Here is an 18,396-nt window from a genome sequence, read left to right on the forward strand (position 1 = left end):
TTTGAAGGTATATAACTCTTCCCGTGCTCTTGGGTAAGTTGCCATATATTGTTGAAAAGCCAGTAAAATTTTACGTAGTTCAGATTGAAAGTATGTATAATGCCATTTTGGGAAGACATTCCTATTGACCTTCGAGGCGGTAGAATCCATACCCCATCTCAATCTTAAGTTTCCATCTGAGAAAGGGGTAGGAGAGATGAGGGGCGATCAGAAAACCTCATGGATAATAATGTTAGAGGACTTGGAGAAAGATCAGACCTACGAGAAGCCAGATAAAACTGGAAAGAGAAAAAGAGCAGAAGTAGAGCCAGGTGGGATTAGAGAGACCCTGAACATCGAGTTAGAAAAGTTCGGGGCGGATCTTTCAAGTCCGATCGTCGAGCCAGCTGTCGAGACCGGAGAAGTTGAGTTATCTGCAAGCCATTTGGGCAAAATGGTTTGAATTTAGAGAAATATGGAGAAAGATCTGAAGGAAAAGGTTATTGCGGTGATGTAGCAGTATCATGATGTGTTCTCCTGGGGGCCAGAAGATATGGCTGGTTTGGATCCCAAGATGGCTAAACATTGCCTTAATGTGCAGCCTGAGGCCAAACCGGTGAAGCAAAAGAAGAGGACTTTTGCAGCCGAATGATAGAAGGTAATTGAGGCCAAAGTGGAGAAGTTGTTGGAAGCTAGGTTTATAGAAGAAATTGAATACCCTAACTGGTTGGCTAATCTGGTGGTCGTTCAAAAATCTAACAGAAAGTGGAGGATGTGTGTGGACTACACGAATCTCAATAAGGCTTGTCCGAAGGACCACTACCCCTACCCAGCATTCACTAACTGATATACGCCTTGGCCGGGTACCAGGTACTTAGTTTTCTTGATGCTTTTTCTTATTATCATCAAATTTCCATGAACGACAAGGATGTGCCCAAGATAGCATTCATAACTTCGAAGGGAACTTATGCTTATATCAAAATGCCCTTCGGACTTAAGAGTGCTGGGGCCATATTTCAGCGAATGGTGAACAAAATGTTTAAGGAGCAGATCGGTCAGAATATGGAGGCTTATGTGGACGACATGATTATAAAGTCCATATTCCAAGATCATGTCGAGCATTTGAGGGAATGCTTCGAAAATCTCCGAAGAAATAACATAAGGATCAATCCGAACAAGTGCACTTTGGTAGTGTCAAGTGGAAAGTTTTTGGGCTACATGGTTAGTGCTCATGGGATAGAGGCGAATCCAGAGAAAATCGAAGAAGTTATCAACATGGAAGCTCCCTAATGCATCAGAGACATCCAAAAACTGATCGACCGACTGGCCGCCCTTTGGCGTTTTATTTCCAGATCGGCCGAGAAGGCGCTTCCTTTCTTCGTCGTGCTTAAAGGGTCAAAGAATTTTGAGTGGGGGCCCGAATTTTAATGGGCGTTAAAGGAAGTGAAAGAATATCTCACCAAGGCACCACTCTTAATGAGGCCCGATCTGAAGGAAACATTTCAGCTCTACTTAGCTGTGACCGACAGAACATTGGGGGCGGTACTTGTGAAAAATCATGAAGGTAACCACCATCATGTTTTTTATCAGTCTCATTCCCTTAAGGATGCGGAAACAAGGTACCCCAACGCCGAGAAATTCGCATATGGGCTGGTCATGGCCTCCCGAAAATTGCGACACTACTTTCAAGACTGAACAGTTCAAGTTATCACCGATCAGCCATTGAAAAAAATTATAACAAGGCCAGAAGCTTCGAATAGAGTGGTAGTCTGGTCCATTGAGTTGGGAGAATAAGACCTCGAGTTCGTTCCCCGAACGACGATCAAAGCTCAAGCTTTCGCAGATTTTATGGTCGAGTGTGCGTATTCCGAGCTGTAGGATCTTTCCCCGGAGGGACAACTCATTCGGACCCCGGGTAAATGGAAGCTTTTTATAGATGGGTCGGTCGCCGGGAAGAAGTATGGAGTCAGCTTAATACTCCCCAGCCCCGGCGGGTTTAAAATATGTCAGTCTATATGGTTCGACTTCCCCCTCACCAATAATGAAGCTGAATATGAAGCCCTCATCGCAGGAATGGAGTTAGCCCGAAGCCTCGAGGCGAAGCACTTAAGGGAATTTAGTGATTCCATGCTAGTAGTCAAACATTTCTCAGGAGAATATGAACATAGGGCTCCCTAGATAAAGGCTTATGCCACTAAGGTAAAAGACTCTTCTTTATCATTTAAAAATTTTGAGCTAAGTTAAATAGGCAGGGAAAACAATAGTCGGACAGATGCCCTCTTCAGGCTAGCTTCGGCAGAGACACAGAGCCTAACCAGTTCTATCTACCTCACTGAAGACAAGACGCCTTTGACCGAGAAAAAAAATGTCTTGAAATTCACCAAGGCACCGGTAGGATGACTCCGATTTGGAATATTCTGGAAAAATGAATCCTGCCTTTGGACCGAAGGAAATCCCTAAAAATAAAGTATAGGGCCTCAAGCTATACTATTTCCAATGGAAGCATGTACCGCCAATTTGTGAGCCAACCCCTCTTAAGGTGATTCAATACCAAAGATCAATATCAGGCCCTAGAAGCGATGCACGAAGGAATTTGCAAAGAACATCTGGTCGGTCGATTTCCCGCCTTTAAGATCCTTCATCAAAAATTCTTTTGGCCGACTTTGCTAGCCGATGCGAGTGAATATACAAAGAAATGCAAACATTATCAGTTATTCACCACGGTTCCGAAGCAACCTCCCGAAGAAATGACTCATGTATTTAGCCCCATTCTATTCGTTATGTGGCCCGTAGACCTAGTTGTAATTCTCCCTACTAGCACCAAACAAGTAAAATACTGCATAATTTCCATCAACTATATGACCAAGTGGGTCGAATCCTCGGCCGTTATCCGCCATAACTGAAGAAGCAGCCAAGAAGTTATTTCTGGAGTAGATCATTCTCAAATTTGGAATTCTGAAAGTTTGTGTTTCGGATAATGGAACCCAGTTTGTTGAGAATAAGTTCCGAAGGTTTCTACATCACTCCGGAGTTCAACAGAAGTTCAGCTCAGTCGCGCATCCCCCCGGGGGAACCGGGCAATCGAAGCAGCAAACAAAATAATCATTCAAGAAATAAAGAAAAAGTTAGGTGAGAAGCCAAGGGAAGATGGGCCGAAGAGCTACCTTGAGTCCTATGGGCTTACCGAAAAATGCCTAGGACTTCCATCGGGGAAACTCCTTTCAGGTTGACCTACGGAACAAACGCCCTGCTTTCGGTTGAAGTGGGCCTAGGGTCTTACGAAACCGAAGTCTACAATGTGGAAATCAATAACTTCAGATTAAGGGCGAATGTGGACTTATTAGAAGAGGAAATAAAGGTTGTCCACCAAAGGAACATGATATACTTACTAAGGTAGCTCAACACTATGATTCTGGAATTAAAAAGAGGTCGTTCGGCGTCGGAGATCCGGTCCTACGAGAACTAGCCGCATTCATGCCGATAAGGCAAGGGAAACTTCAGCCGAACTGGGAAGGGCCCTACAAAGTAACTGAGGTTATTCGCCCGGGAACTTACAAGCTAGAAACACTGGCTGGCGAAGCGATTAAAAACACTTGGCATGCTAGTCACCTCCGAAAATTTTATTAGTAAGAAAAAATTCTTTTATTTCTCATTTGTGCTTCATTCTGAGTTTCATGTGAAAAGTGTAATGATTTAATGATCAATAAAATATACTTCTTTCTCGTAAATTTATTACTTAAAAAAATTATTATAAACTAAGCGGTCAAATATGTATTATTTAGGGGTGACCAGAAGAAGATAAATGCTTCGGCCGGCATGTTTGTTTTGCTTAATATAAAGGGCGAATGGATATTATCTAGGGGCATACCTAAAAAGATTAATATCCTTCATTCTATGACTGTTATTAAATTATAAAGAGAATGCATGTGGCAAGGACGAATGAGGAACGTTTAAGGGCAATCCTGAAAAAAGACTTTCTCCTTCGTCCTTCCCTTATAATTTGTCACTATCACTACTGAAAGAAAAGCGATATTGCCGAAGGAATGCAAAAGGCCTTGTCTAGGGTGATACCGAAGAAGACAAGCCCTTCGTCCTCCAATCATGCATACAATTTTTAGAAGTAAACTTAGAGAGTAAAGAAGGTCTCGTCTAGGGGAGATCCTAAAGAAAACGAGCCATTCTCCTTCTAGGTTTAATATTATTTCGAATGTTACAATTTTCACTTTGTTTTTTACAAGAACTACTTTTGACCGATGGAACGAAGAAAAACTGGCCTAGGGGCAACCCAAAGAAGGCCACCCCACCTGTTCCTTCACCTAAAAGGACATACTCGGTGTTAACGGCCCGAGGTTCTCTTGGGACTTAGGCCTCGCCCCTGTAACACTCGGGGCCGAAGATGGATAATACATAAGAAACAAAAACTGCTAAGGAAAAAGTTAAAAGTTAGGCCAAAGATGCATGGGTACTACACAAAAATTGCTAAAAATTGCTAAGGCAAAGTAAAGCCGAAGACACAATAAATGAATAGGAAAAAATTGTTAAAATTTGCTAAGGCAAAAATAAAGCTGATGATGCAATGAAAGCAGTAAAGTAAGTGCACTGGAAACCTTTGCCTGAAGGCGAGTTAATTACAAAAGCCTGAAGTCACGAGTATCATAATATTGCATAATGAAAAAATTATTACAAGAAACATCTAGTCCTGGAGGTCTTCATCTAAAAGTTCTTCATCCTCACCCGAGGAGACAACTGGAGCTTCCACAGCCGCCCAACCTATGGGGTCCTCTAAGCTGTCATCCAGCAGTTGCTTATGATATCGTCCAAGGCCATGGGCCTTTTCAAGGACATAATCATCCCCGAACTAAAAGCACCGCTCCTCGGTCTGATCCAGCTGTTTATTGGTTTTCTGAAGTTTCTTTGGCAACTTCTTCAACTGATCACACTTGTGAACGATCCTCCGGTTCGCCCGGGCGAGATCTCCCTCCAGCCGCTGTCTGTCATTCTGCAGCACAATGGCCTGGATAACCAGCACATTATTCTGGGCTTGAACCCTTCCTAGCTCCTCCTCGGCCGTCGTGGCCCTCCTCTCCAGCTCCTTGACCTCGGTCATTCTGACCTCCATGTCTCGGACTTTATCCTCCACGGCAGCAGCCCAAGGAGAAGCCTGTAAAAAATACACAAGGAAAAAGAAATATGCCAGACGAACGAAGAGAAAAATATGAAGAAGGAATAAGATAAGTAAAAGAAAACTAACTACATACCAGGGACAAGAAAGACATCAGCTCAGTACAAGCTTCTATCGGGGAGGCTGTCATAAATGAAGCCTTGTCAGCTGGAAGCCGAAGACCGTGGCACAGGTCAGAAGCCATATCTTTTTTGGACTACCTAGCCGGGTAGACAGCGTGATCGGATGTCAAAACACCCCACTCGGGGAAGAACGTCTGAACGACCCCGTCTCTACTTCGGAGCCGCTTGGATGAAGCCCCCTCTCCCATAAACTCCAGCTCATCCCCCTCGCCGTCCTCCAAAGCCGGAGGGGCCTGTTGGAGTGGGAAGGCCCTCTCAGCTTTGAGCCTCTCCTCCGTCTTCTCTTTGGAAGTATCCAGAACAGTCTTCTTACCGGTCGCCTTGGCCCTTGCTGCCTCCTCTGCAGCCTTTTTTTGGCCGCCTTGGACGTCTTTCTCTCGATTAGGGATTCCCTGTAAGACACTGAAAAATAGGAAAGACATAAAGGTCAGTCTAAGCAAATACTAATGTTGGTGAGACTGCGTAGCTATATGAACAGTTACGTGATAACTCAACACGATAACAACACTAGAACATGACAGGTTAATAATACTACGTCTACACAAGAAATCAGGAAGAATGAAGACAATGCAAATACAAAGAATCAGAAGATTAGAAGAAGGCTTGAAGTCTGTTTACAGGTCATTGAAAGAAGTTCATCAATATATTCATGCCTCAGTGAAGAATAAAGGTTAAAAACTTTCAGGATTTTAGAAATGATGAAGATTCAGTGTATAAAGTGCTACCAGAAGATTTCAGTATATTGGCATTGATTGAAGATAGACAATATATGAAGCATAGGAATCTGAAGAACTGAAGACATGGTATAAATAGAGGTTAAAGAAGACAGTTGCAGTCTTGAAGTTATACTCAATATAAGGAGCTCATTTATATGTTCAAGCGTCGGTAAAGAACAGTGAATGAAGTGTTCAAGATTGTAGTAGCAATGACGACGCTGTTTAAAGTACCAGAAGGGATTCCAGTGAAAGTACAGTTGTTTATTGACAATTAGTGTTAAAAGCAATGGATATTTAACCAATCTGTATCAACTCAGAAACACAAGACAAATTGAATTAGGTTCTCTCAATGCTAGTTGTTTGTGAACCAGACCAGTGCACCAAACATCAGTATACAAGAAGGGATTTTAATTCAATTACAGAAGAAAGTGTTGATACAGTGAACAATGGAAAAACAGAAGCAAAATATTCTAAGGCAGAAGACTCTTCACTATGGTCGTCATAGAAGTGTAAGGACTACTACAAGTAACTCCAATGGTCACCATAGGGCTCCAGTGGTTGCCATAGGGCTCCAGTGGTCGCCATAGGGCACCAGTGGTCGCCATAGGGCTCCAGTGGTCTCCACAGGGCTCCAGTGGTTGCCATAGGGCTCCAGTGGTCGCCATAGGGCTCAATTGGTTGCCATAGAGCTCAATTGGTCGCTATAAGCAACACAGACGCTAGTCGCCATAGAAAAAAAGCCAAAGGATACTCTAGTCACCATAGAACACTTGGTTGATTTTCCAGTGAATTATACAGCAGCAATTCAAGGATATTTGTGGACACAAAGCTGCCACATGTCCAAATGAATTGAAAGTCTACACAGAGAAGAAGAATATATAACAATCAAAATGATTATTGTTAAGAAGTTATGTTCATCTTCTCTCTCACGAGAGGTGATGAAAATAAGAAATAAAGAGAATACAGAGAAGCTTAGCAAATTGATATCCGTTTAACTTCTCACCGGAGTAACGTTATATGCTCGATTTAACTCTTGTATATTCATAAGGGCATCATAATCATTACCCGGTAATTAAATCCTTAGACAAACAAAAGATAGATCATTGTATAGGATTTAATTTGTAAATCTTTTTAGAAGCTAGAAACTTTGTTGTTCTTAGATTGTAGCCGGTTAATTTATTTACCGTAGTGTAGCAACACCCCTCGCGGATTTATATATGAATATATACTTCCACGAATATCTTGTGTTTCTCGTTTTATTGTACCAAACAATATTCCTCTCAAGAACACGAAACCACTAACCGGACACTAAATCTTATATCCGCTAAAGATTCGAAAGAATTTTTAATTTAGTGATTATCGTATTCAACCCCCCCCCCTTCTACGATAATTCATGACCTAACAATTGGTATCAGAGCTTGTTGATCGATATACATATCAGATCCGCTGTGTGAGCCCAAATAGTCAAGTTCTCATATTTTCAGATTTTATAACTTTCAAAAATTATCAACACTTAAGATTTTTGAATTTTAAATAATTTGGACTTAGTCATAATTTTTATTTCTGATTTATGTATTTTTCCATAAAATTTAAAATTCTTAAATTTACATTTTTCTTAAATAATAATTTATATTTTATTTAATTTTTAAGAAAATTCGAAATTCTTGAAAATTAGATTTTATGTAAATATTTATTTTTGATTAATTTATTTTCTAAGAAAATTAAAAATATTGGAAATTTAAATTTCTCTTAAATATTAAATTAAGGGTACTCAAAGTATTGGTAGACTCAGGATTCCTCTGGGATTTTAAAGTGGATTTTAATCTTTCAAAGAAAATAAAGACCATATGTTATTCAGACGAAAAATTCCCGAATACGGAAATTGAAGATAATGGTTTTCTTACTCCAATGGAACTGATTTCAAGACCTACAGACGAAAATTATGGAGGTCAGAGAGAATAGTGGGGACAGACAAATATCTCAGTTACATGAATTAAGGTTGGAACCTCGGGATAGAATGTAAGAGTTACTGATAGCTGAACCAGAAGAAGCTCAGGTAGAAGTACTTGAGGGACTGGACGTCAGGGCAGTGTTTCACTTGTCAGGGAAGTTTAGTCACATCAGATTCACAAGGAGTATATAAGTTATATCCAAGGATCAAGCCTATTTATTCTGAAGTAGAGATTCTTACACATTCAGTTCAAGAGGTGGTTACAGACTGAGGTTGGGACATAAACAAGATTTGATAGCTACAGGTTTGACAAGCAATATGTGTCAAGTAACTATCAGGGGTTTTGCTACAACAGATGAAGAAGCTTGACAAACAAGGATGAGTAGGGATTCAGTTGAAAAGTTGAAACAAAGGTGGAATGTTTTCTTAGGGAAGCAGCCAGTCAAAACTTATAGTGTACAGGAAAGAGTTGGGATGGATCAGATGACGGGGATAATGAATATCTTGCTTTGATAGCAATCTCTGAAGATGATCTTACTCACATATCTCAGGTTTTAATTTCTTGAACCACTGCAATATTTTGCTCTCAATATTCAATGCATGATAAGATCTTAGTGTTTAAATGTTTAACACTCGCACAAACATGATAGCATCACACATAGATAATGTTGAACTAGTTCACTAGATTATTTTTCTGGTAACTAGGATTGATTTTTACCTTGTGCATGTTACTTTAGATGATCTTAAATATGTGATTGAATATTTATTGAACATGATTAATTACTTTAGTGAGATATATGTTTTCCAGCACTTAAGACCTTTATTTATGCTTATCTCCTATATCCTATTACATTGTGATCTACTCATTTGATCTGAATTGTTTGTTAAGATGTATTTCTGGATTGAGATAGCTAGATGAGATTTATCAGCATGATTGTACTAGATAGAATTAGTGATTATTTGTTAATTATGTTTGCTCCATATCATGCCTATCTTGCTTAATTCTTATGTGTAAAGTTTCTGAATGAATGCCATGTATTCCTATTTCAATGCTTGCTTATTTTTATGCCATGTATGCATTTCCTAGTACTTGTATTAATTATAGAAAAAGCATGTTTAGGATCACAATAGGGCAAAGACTGTTAGTCCTCCTTATGTAAGGTTGAAACCATTTATCTCCTAGCCTAAGAAAAATCTGTCAAGGGTATTAAAATGGAGAACATGGTCAGTCAAAGATAAGAGTTAGAATGATAAGGTTGCAGCTTTTGTATCTCTGGTTATAGTAAAATCTCTAATCCATCTCTAATCCATTTGTGAGTGAAGGACATAATAGGTCAATTGATTCTTATGTATTCTTGGTAATTCATACTCAAGGCATATGATCAAAGAAAGAGCCTCATAATCAAATGTGATTAACATAAGCTATTTCGTCAATAATCTTTGGAGATGACAGCAAAGGTTTTCATCACGGTACAAGCTATACAGAAAAAGGGATGTCATCATGTACTCAAGAATTGCTATCACTGATAACAACTAATCATTAGAGTCACTGATAACAATTGAAGCATCTCTCTTACTAGAGAATCAAGGCACAAATCCTATTATCAGACAGTTCTGCATAAAAGGACATAATGTTAATTCAACGAAGGATTAGTGTCCCATCTGAAGCAGGAAGGTTGAGAAGCTTGCTCTTCTTAGAGTAAGGAAAGGAAATGCTTGTGGCTAGACTGGAAACTCTGAAAAGGTGAAGTCAATGGTTTTTACTATAAAGCTTCATCTGACAAAAGTTTAGCTATGTCATTGGAATCTCTCACCCTTGAACATTATCTCAAGGAACTCTTTTGTGAAAAGGGATTAGTGAGAGGACTACCTCATTTTGAATTCAGAAGACGATAAATGTGAGGCATGTTAGAAAGAGAAGTCAAAGACAATATCACATCAAAGTAAAAATATACCTTAGTGATGGTGGTTGACTACTCTTATGAAACAAAGTTGTTGTTCGTGCATTCTCAAGACAAGACATCACATATGGTGATTGATCACATCAGAAGATCAAGCTGGAAGCAACTGTATTTGAGACATATTCAGCACAGGGAGCTCCGTATCAAAATTGAATGGTACAAGGGAAGAACCAAAACTTGATTAAAGAAACAAGGACAATATCAAGCTAATCAAGACTTTCTAAATACCAAAGGGCTGGAGCAGTCAAAACAGTTTGCAACAAGTAAGATCAAACCTTGATCAAGGTGTATACATGAAGACCACTAATGAGTCAATGGCCAATAGAAGAAAATACTGGATAACTTGAAAGTGTTTGAGAGAATGTTCTACAGAAGCAAACAATGAAATGTTTTCAGTTATTTGAAGATCCTGGCATGTGCAGCTAAGACTTGTCAGGATATTTTTCATGGCTACTCAGTGGAGTATACAATCTATAAGGCATTTGTGGTTGATCAACAGAAGATGATTGAATGTCTAAATGCATAATTCAACAACTCCATGCTCCAAGCTGTTAAAGAAAAAGTTAATAGTATTGATGATTCTTATCCAAGCAGTGGAATGGCAGTATAATACACAACTCATTATTTCAATGAAGCCAGTCAGCAAGGGTAAGGATTTTTAGGAAATCCCAGCAACAGCTTAGGGGGCAATAGAAGGATCAACTAGTCAGAAACAACACCATATTGAAAATCCAGAGGACACAACAAGAACATATCTACTGAGATAAAGGGTTTAATGTCAAGTCTATTCCCAAATTCTAGTTCTTAAGTGATCCAGATGGTGGAGTAATGATTAGCAGGGCTACTGAATGTGAATGATTATTTCTCTAGTTTTCTATCTGAAGAAGAAGCTGAGAAAGTTACAGAAGCTCTGATAGATCCGGATTGATTAGGAGATTACAAAGCAAGATGAACTCAATCAGTCAGCAAGCAGATTGTAGGGAAGCTGGTATCCAAACCAAATGACAATATTGTAATTTGTACAAGGATAACCAGAAGTAAATAATGGATGACAATGGCATTATTACGAGGGACAAGGCCAAACTTGATGCTAGGTTATTATCAGGATGCAATATCTGACAGAAAGCACCAGTGACGAGACTTGAGGATATTATGATATATCTAGCACATGTTGTACACTCTACCTGGAATTAGACTTTGGTAAGTGTGAACAAGTGTACTCCTGGTTGGTGAATCAGAAGAAGAAGTCAATGCATCATAGTTCATGGACTTTACAGTTGCAAATCTATTATCTCTTCTTCACAAGCTCACTTCAGGTTGGTATGAACTAGTATACTACTCAAGAAATCGTCAAGGACATGGTATGGCACTCTAACTGATGTTATAATTAAATATGAACTAGTAGAGTCATCATATTAATAACTCTCTTATCACTAGGCACAAACATATTATTTTATATGTGCAGTGATATAATGATAATGTTATATGTTGGTCTACTAACAAAGACTTGTGCAAGATTATTTGCTAAGTTATTGCAGAGTAGGTATGGAGGAGCATGTTAGAAAGGTTGCAATTCTTTTTGGTATTACTTCAAGCAAGCCATTAGAATAATTCTTTTAGGAGCTCAAGCAAGCCAAACGAACAAGAATAATTCTTTTAGGAGCACAGGTAAACCAAAAGAATGATGGCGATACAAGTAAGTTAAGGATCTTTTGAAGATGCAAAATTTGGAAGATTCTGAACATGTCAAGACTACTTACCAACAAGAACCACTTAAGCTTGATTAGTGCAACTCAGGTAATAATGACAAGCTTAGAGGTATGACAAGCTCACTCTTTTACTCAAATGCTAATAGACAACATGTAATATTCTCAAGATGCCAATGTGCAAGGTTCCAAGTGGATCCTAGAGAACCCAATCTTATAGCTATTAACAAGATTTTTAGATATCTAACGGGATTACCAACTCTTGGAGTATAGTAACCTAAAGATATTATGCTTAACATGTTTGGCTATATAGATATAGATTACATATGTTATAAGAAAGATAGGAGAAGTATCTCTGAATATGTCAACTTAGGTGACTAGAGAAGCATCTCAGGAAGCTGTCAACTTCATAGAAGAAGATTGAGTTCTTGTTATGATAAGAAACAACCTCAAATCCAATAACTCTGTGAACACTCTATGACAAGGCACCTTCACACCAGGTATCATTTATTTCGAGAGCATGTCTTTTACTCAAAGAGTCATTTATAGAAACACTTATTAAATCACTTGTTAAAATTAAACTTTCAAGACTGGTTTGTAAATGTGGGATATCATTCATTGCATATTAGTTGGAAATCCTATATGTAAGGAATTCTTCATACAAGTTTACAAGTATTAAATCTTCAATATTTAAAGGACTTGTTAATTTATCAGTAATTCAGTACCTCGTACTTAATGCTACTATCTTGATTATCATGATTACATTGTCATATACATTTGTGGTAGTTAAGTATTATAGCATTAAGTTTGAATACTATTTTAATTGATTTAAATTATGACTGTATACAATTCCATTCCATATCAGTCTCATAATTTGAATTATATTAAAATAAAATGCAGTATAGTTATTTGTATCTTGTACGAATAATTGTGATACTTTTAGTATTAGTGATATTATTTAGAATTTTTGTTCTAAGTTATCAATGCTTATTTATAAAATCACTAATATTGAAAGTTGAAGTATTTTCTAAGTTATGTATATAAAACTCTCAATATTTTATATGTTTAGAAAGTATTTCTAAAATTACTAATTATCCAAAGAGTGATTGCAATGTGTATAACTCATATATTCTATTGGTGATTATTCAAGGGTAATTATAAATATTTAAGTTCTAGTATTTAACTCATAAATATTTAGTATTTATTTGTTTAGTATTTATTTTGGGTAGTTTGGATCTAGGAAATTGAAGCAATTCAATAATTTTATTTGCTCCATAATTCAAACTAACTTAAAATAAATAAGCAGCATGATTGATTATAACTAAATTTGTCAACAATTGATATCTAGTATATTGATTGTAACTTATGTGTTATAAGTTAATTATGAGATTTTGGTTTTAGTGAATTTAGCAATGTTTACATCTCAATAATTCACTGAAATCAGAATCATGATTGTAGCATGATTAGTTGTATGCTAATTTTTGACTTATATCAATTAATGATATTTAGTTAAGAGTTTAACTATGAACTAATTATGAAGTATTAGTATTTTTGACATTACTTAGAACTCCTTTAAGTAATCAATGCTTATCTTCAGTCACTTATACTAATATAGAAAGTGTAGAAATTTTTCTTAAGTGCAACTATGGTTTAAATGTTTGATTGCTTTATTAGAAGTAACCATTTATTGTCAAGTTAGAATAATTTTTATACTTATTTGCAAATTTCTAAACACTTTGATAATAGATGCAATACTCAATGGATGAAAGTATATGGAACTTAGAATATTTTTCTAAGATTGCAAACAAGTCAATGTTGGTTAATGTTGATTTATTTATCGAACCAATATTGTTTGAGATATTATAGTTGTTAGGAGTTAACAATTATATGATATATGAAATTGAATGCTGATGTCTTTTTTATAGATAATTGGTATTTAATTCATTGATATCTTATTTTAATATTTAAAATAGGATGCAACATAATTATTGGTATCTAGAATACTTGACAAGTATCACTCAATGATATATTGTTAATATTTTTTTGCAGATAATTGTGAGATTTTAAGTTCTAGTGAATTTATATGAGTTGCTATATCTGACAGATTCACTACAATTTAAAATTAGAAGCATAGTCAGTCTTATTAAGATTATTTATCAATAAACAATATTGTTGGTAATAATTTTATAAAGATAGATTATGGAGCTTTTGATATGAATGAGAATTGCTTAGACTTTACCCTAAGTGATCAGTGCTTTTACAAAAACTCATTCATATTAAAAGATAAAATCTTTCTTTCTCTTCTTAATACTGCTAGGTCATCAGTCTGTGTCTTATCAAATCATTTATCTTTTTAGGCATAAAAACAGACTTGTGCACTAGAACAGTTTTAGGAGAAATCAAACTTCTTTCTACATTGGTGATTTCTTATTTCATTAAAATCTTTTTGAAATCACTATTGTACATCATTTCTCTCAAAAGATTAAATGCATAATTTTCATTCATTATAGATCTTAAGTGCATTATATCTCTATATTGCCATATGTTCTGTGATATAGATTCAGCCTCCAATGGCATTCTGTTAGGCACTAAACGCGCGCTAATAATTTACGCAAATATACGCGTTCGCAAGTAATATAGAATGATTTCTAGTTTGTTCCCACAGAGACTCAGACTAATTATATTTAATTAACACTCACTCACCAATGTAGGATTACTTCTCAATGTCAAGATAATAAAACTTAAGGTTGATTAACTAATATTAACTACAATTAACTACGAGAATAAAACACTTAAATTATTACTTGAATTAACAATATTAAACACACATGAGATCATAACTACATTACTACTTCATTCAATAGTCATTGTTATTACCCTTAGCATGTAACGGTGATGATATTAATCGAACAACACAAAACTGATAAAAGCCAACTTTCGTTGTACTAGTACCATTTTACCGAACATCCACAATTAAGATAGAAGATGCATAGGCATCAATTACGTTGAGACCCTATATGTCTACAGAATTTGACAACATAATGATTTAAGCGCAAGTTATTCATTATGATTACACAGGGCAAGTAAAACGGTTAGAGTTACCCATTAATCATGCATACAATACATGAACCTATGCTAGGATGGCAAATTCTAAATCTCAAGATTCACTGTCACTTCACAAGAGATTAACAGGCTATCTTATATATTTGCGACGCACATAAGACGAATAAACACAACCTATACTAGATATCATAAAATCATCACACACCAAGGTATTAAACAATTAACTAACGAAATCCATAGTAAGTCCGCTACGACCTCATGATCACGATTAGCCCATGATAGAACTCATCGTCACCATGAGTTCATATGAAAATATAATAATAACACGATAATATAAACTAACTAACTATTTATTAAAACCAGAGTACGTCACAAGAGTAATTAGGTTCAAAGTAAAGAAAACTAGCATCCACTGTTACAACGAATAAAAGAATCACAAATTATCGTATGCTTCTTCTTCTTCGTTGCGGTGTGCTAAAACGGTCTTCTTTCCTTCTCTCCTTGCTCCTTGATTGATGAATACTTCGTGTTGAAACGTCTCTGAAGTTTACTTATATAGAAGGCCACAAGAATCAGCCGTCTCATAAGTCCAGTAGAACACAACTTAATAAAAATCAGAATTTAATTTCCCGACTCCGGGCGGGCGCCCCAGCTTCCCAGGCAGGCGCCCTAGATCCCAGGCGGCCGCCCCAGATCCTGGGCGGGCGCCTGGCAGGCTTCTGGAAAAATTGTTTTTCTGCTCCTGATTTTGCTGAATTCTTCACACATTCCCCTAAGACTGATCCCAAGTACTTCCCATGGCTTATTTTGATGAAATCTCCCTTAAATGCAAAAACACTCGAAAGCGCATCAAATACACAAAATACTTAATTCCAAAAAATCAATTCAAGACATTATAAGACGTTCTAAGTGGTATAAAATTCCACGTATCACACCCCCAAACTTAAATCGATGCTTGTCCTCAAGCGTCACAGACTCAAAAACAAAATAAAAACATGCATGAATACTGACTACATGAAATGCAGCGATCCCCCTTTGTGATGACTGAACTAACCAACACATGACATCTCAACAAATGCAATTAGGCGACTAAAGGTCAATCAAATCACGCAAGCTAACATACAACTAGAAACGTGGTATGTGCGGATGCTTAACAGATATGCTTCGAAACTAGATTAATTATCATAACTCAATTATCCTCAAGGCAATCACATGATTATACGAAAAATAAATTCTAGACACAAAATGACTTGTAACACTTCAAGATCACTGGAGCTTATTACGGAATCATGCTTTTATTCAACACAATACACAAATGCTTATTTGATCGTGCAATGAATGAGGTCCACAAAAGACTTATGCAATGACATCCATTTAGCGAGCGTTAGGTTAGCGGATCCCAGACCATAAAAGCCTTAGGTCACTAGGCACAAAGTCCCATAAGAACTTAATAACTCGAATACCAAAGAGCTCACTCGTGATCAATTATACATTAAACCATATTTTTTTTCTTCTTTTTTCTTTCTTTTTTTCAAATTTCTGAGCAAGTGTGTTTCGCTCCATCTTGCTCAACCCTAGACTACTCGCATAAAATACGAGCCGGCTACTAGCCATTTGACGCCTAGCCACGACTAGCAATGAATTCTAATTTTCACTCCAATTTTTTATCTTTTCATGCATTTTATCATTCAGAGCCTATCATAAATTCTAAACATAATCAATAGATTAACCTCAAAAACCATCAAATGATGACAAAAATCTAGCCCTTAAGCATACTCTAAGACTTAGTGAAATTTCAAGTGTCTCTAGCATGCATGTCAACCTACAAGATTCAACATCACTTTACCGCTATCACTACACTCACATTAATATCACATATCAATCGGTAAAGTAACACAAAAGGGATCATGGTATATGCATGATCAAAATGACATGATACACAAAGCTATAAAAAATAATAAAAAACTATATGGCAAAAATATGCAACTATATGAACTAAATTATCATGAATATGCAACTACATGACACACACACAAATATGCTACTTAACTACCACCCCCAAACTTAAAATCTTCACTGTCCCCAGTGAAGGTAGTAGAAAGGAACATAGGGTATACCTACTCAGAGAAATCATCATCATCACCCTCAGAGGGTGGAGTGTCAGGATGCGGATAAGCAGAGTCCTCACCAAAAACGGGCCACTGGATGTCAGCTCCAAGGTCTCTGAAAGCAGTCCCAAGTGCTAGGGTGAGCTCCTGAGCAAACCTACTTTGCGACTCGTACATCGCATCCATCCTCCTCGATAGCCTCCTATACTGGGCATCAGCCATCCCTAAACCAGCACCTCCCTGGGCTCTAGAAGAACCTGCCTCATCATGAGCCTGACTGGGCCTAGCCATCGTAGCACCAGCTGCTGGACGTCCTCCTGGAAGACGATATCCCAAACCATGCTCCTCGGGCTCTTCACCCGTCCATTCCTACATTGCATTCAGCGTCGATGAATCAATAGGAGCGGCCGTCATCTGCAGTTGCTCATAAGAAGGCCAGTGGACTCCAACTGCCCTGCACAGCTTCGTGACAGTAGAGGCATAGGGGATGTTGCTTTGCATCCTCCCCCTCAAAAACTTCAAAATCCCTTGGTAGATGAACTCACCAAGGTCCACATAATACTCCTCATTCAAGATCTCCCATAACAACCTGGCTCTCTCAACTGTAACCTCATGTGTATGCGAAGAAGGAAAAATATTAGCACAAATAAAGGCATTCCATACACGGGCATACTGTTCATCGTAACAGCCGGAAAAGAACGATACTCGTTAGATCCCATCTTAAACTTCCACACCGTGCCCGGCTGACAGAGAGAAGCAACAATCAAATCCAAATCAAAATCCTCAGGGGTCTTCTCATTCCAATTTTCCTCCTCGGGCTTCCTTTGTCGCTGCCCAATAACACGGTGAATCGCCTCGGGCTGGTAATCAACCGTAAGCCCCCTAACAACAGTATACCCATTCTTGTTAGCCTTGGCGTTCGCATAAAACTCGCGAACCACTCATAGGAACCGCCTCCGGTGACTCACAAAAAGAAATCTACCCTTTCTCTACAATCATAGGCAATAACTCACCATCCCTCCCCGATGGCAAAAATCCCCTCTCCTTCAGAATCGGCTTAGTCAGAAGCCTAGTATACTCCTCCTCAGCAGCCCTATCCACCAATTGTGGGTAATGGGGTTATGGTCGTGGGTTTATGTTTTTGTGTGTTTTTCCAACAAAAGGGCTCCAAGCGGCTGCCCAGGCTTTCCAGGAGGGCGCCCCAGCTTCCAGGCGGCCGCCCGGGATTGCCAGGAGGGCGCCCGAGGGGTCTCTGGAAAAAAAAATTCTGCCCATTTTTTTTATTTTTTTTTTGGGTTTTTGGATAGAGTACCAACTTCTAAGGGTTCCTATAGTCTCAAATCTTGGGTTGCCTCCCAAGAAGCACTTCTTTTACGTCATTAGCTTGACGTAGAGTAGCTCGATTAAGTTGACAGTAAAACGGCACTAACCACTTCCTGGTTTGCCGTGTTCCCATAATAATGTTTCAATCTCTGACAATTAACCTTGAATGCTTGGCCCGGATCGTTCTCAAAAATCTCCACCGCTCCATGTGGAAACACAGTTTTGACAATAAATGGTCCAAACCACCTTGATTTCAACTTTCCAGGAAAAAGTCAGAGACGAGAG

This window comes from Apium graveolens, chromosome 7, assembly GCF_009905375.1.
Source record: "Apium graveolens cultivar Ventura chromosome 7, ASM990537v1, whole genome shotgun sequence".
NCBI classification, from domain to species: Eukaryota; Viridiplantae; Streptophyta; class Magnoliopsida; order Apiales; family Apiaceae; genus Apium; species Apium graveolens.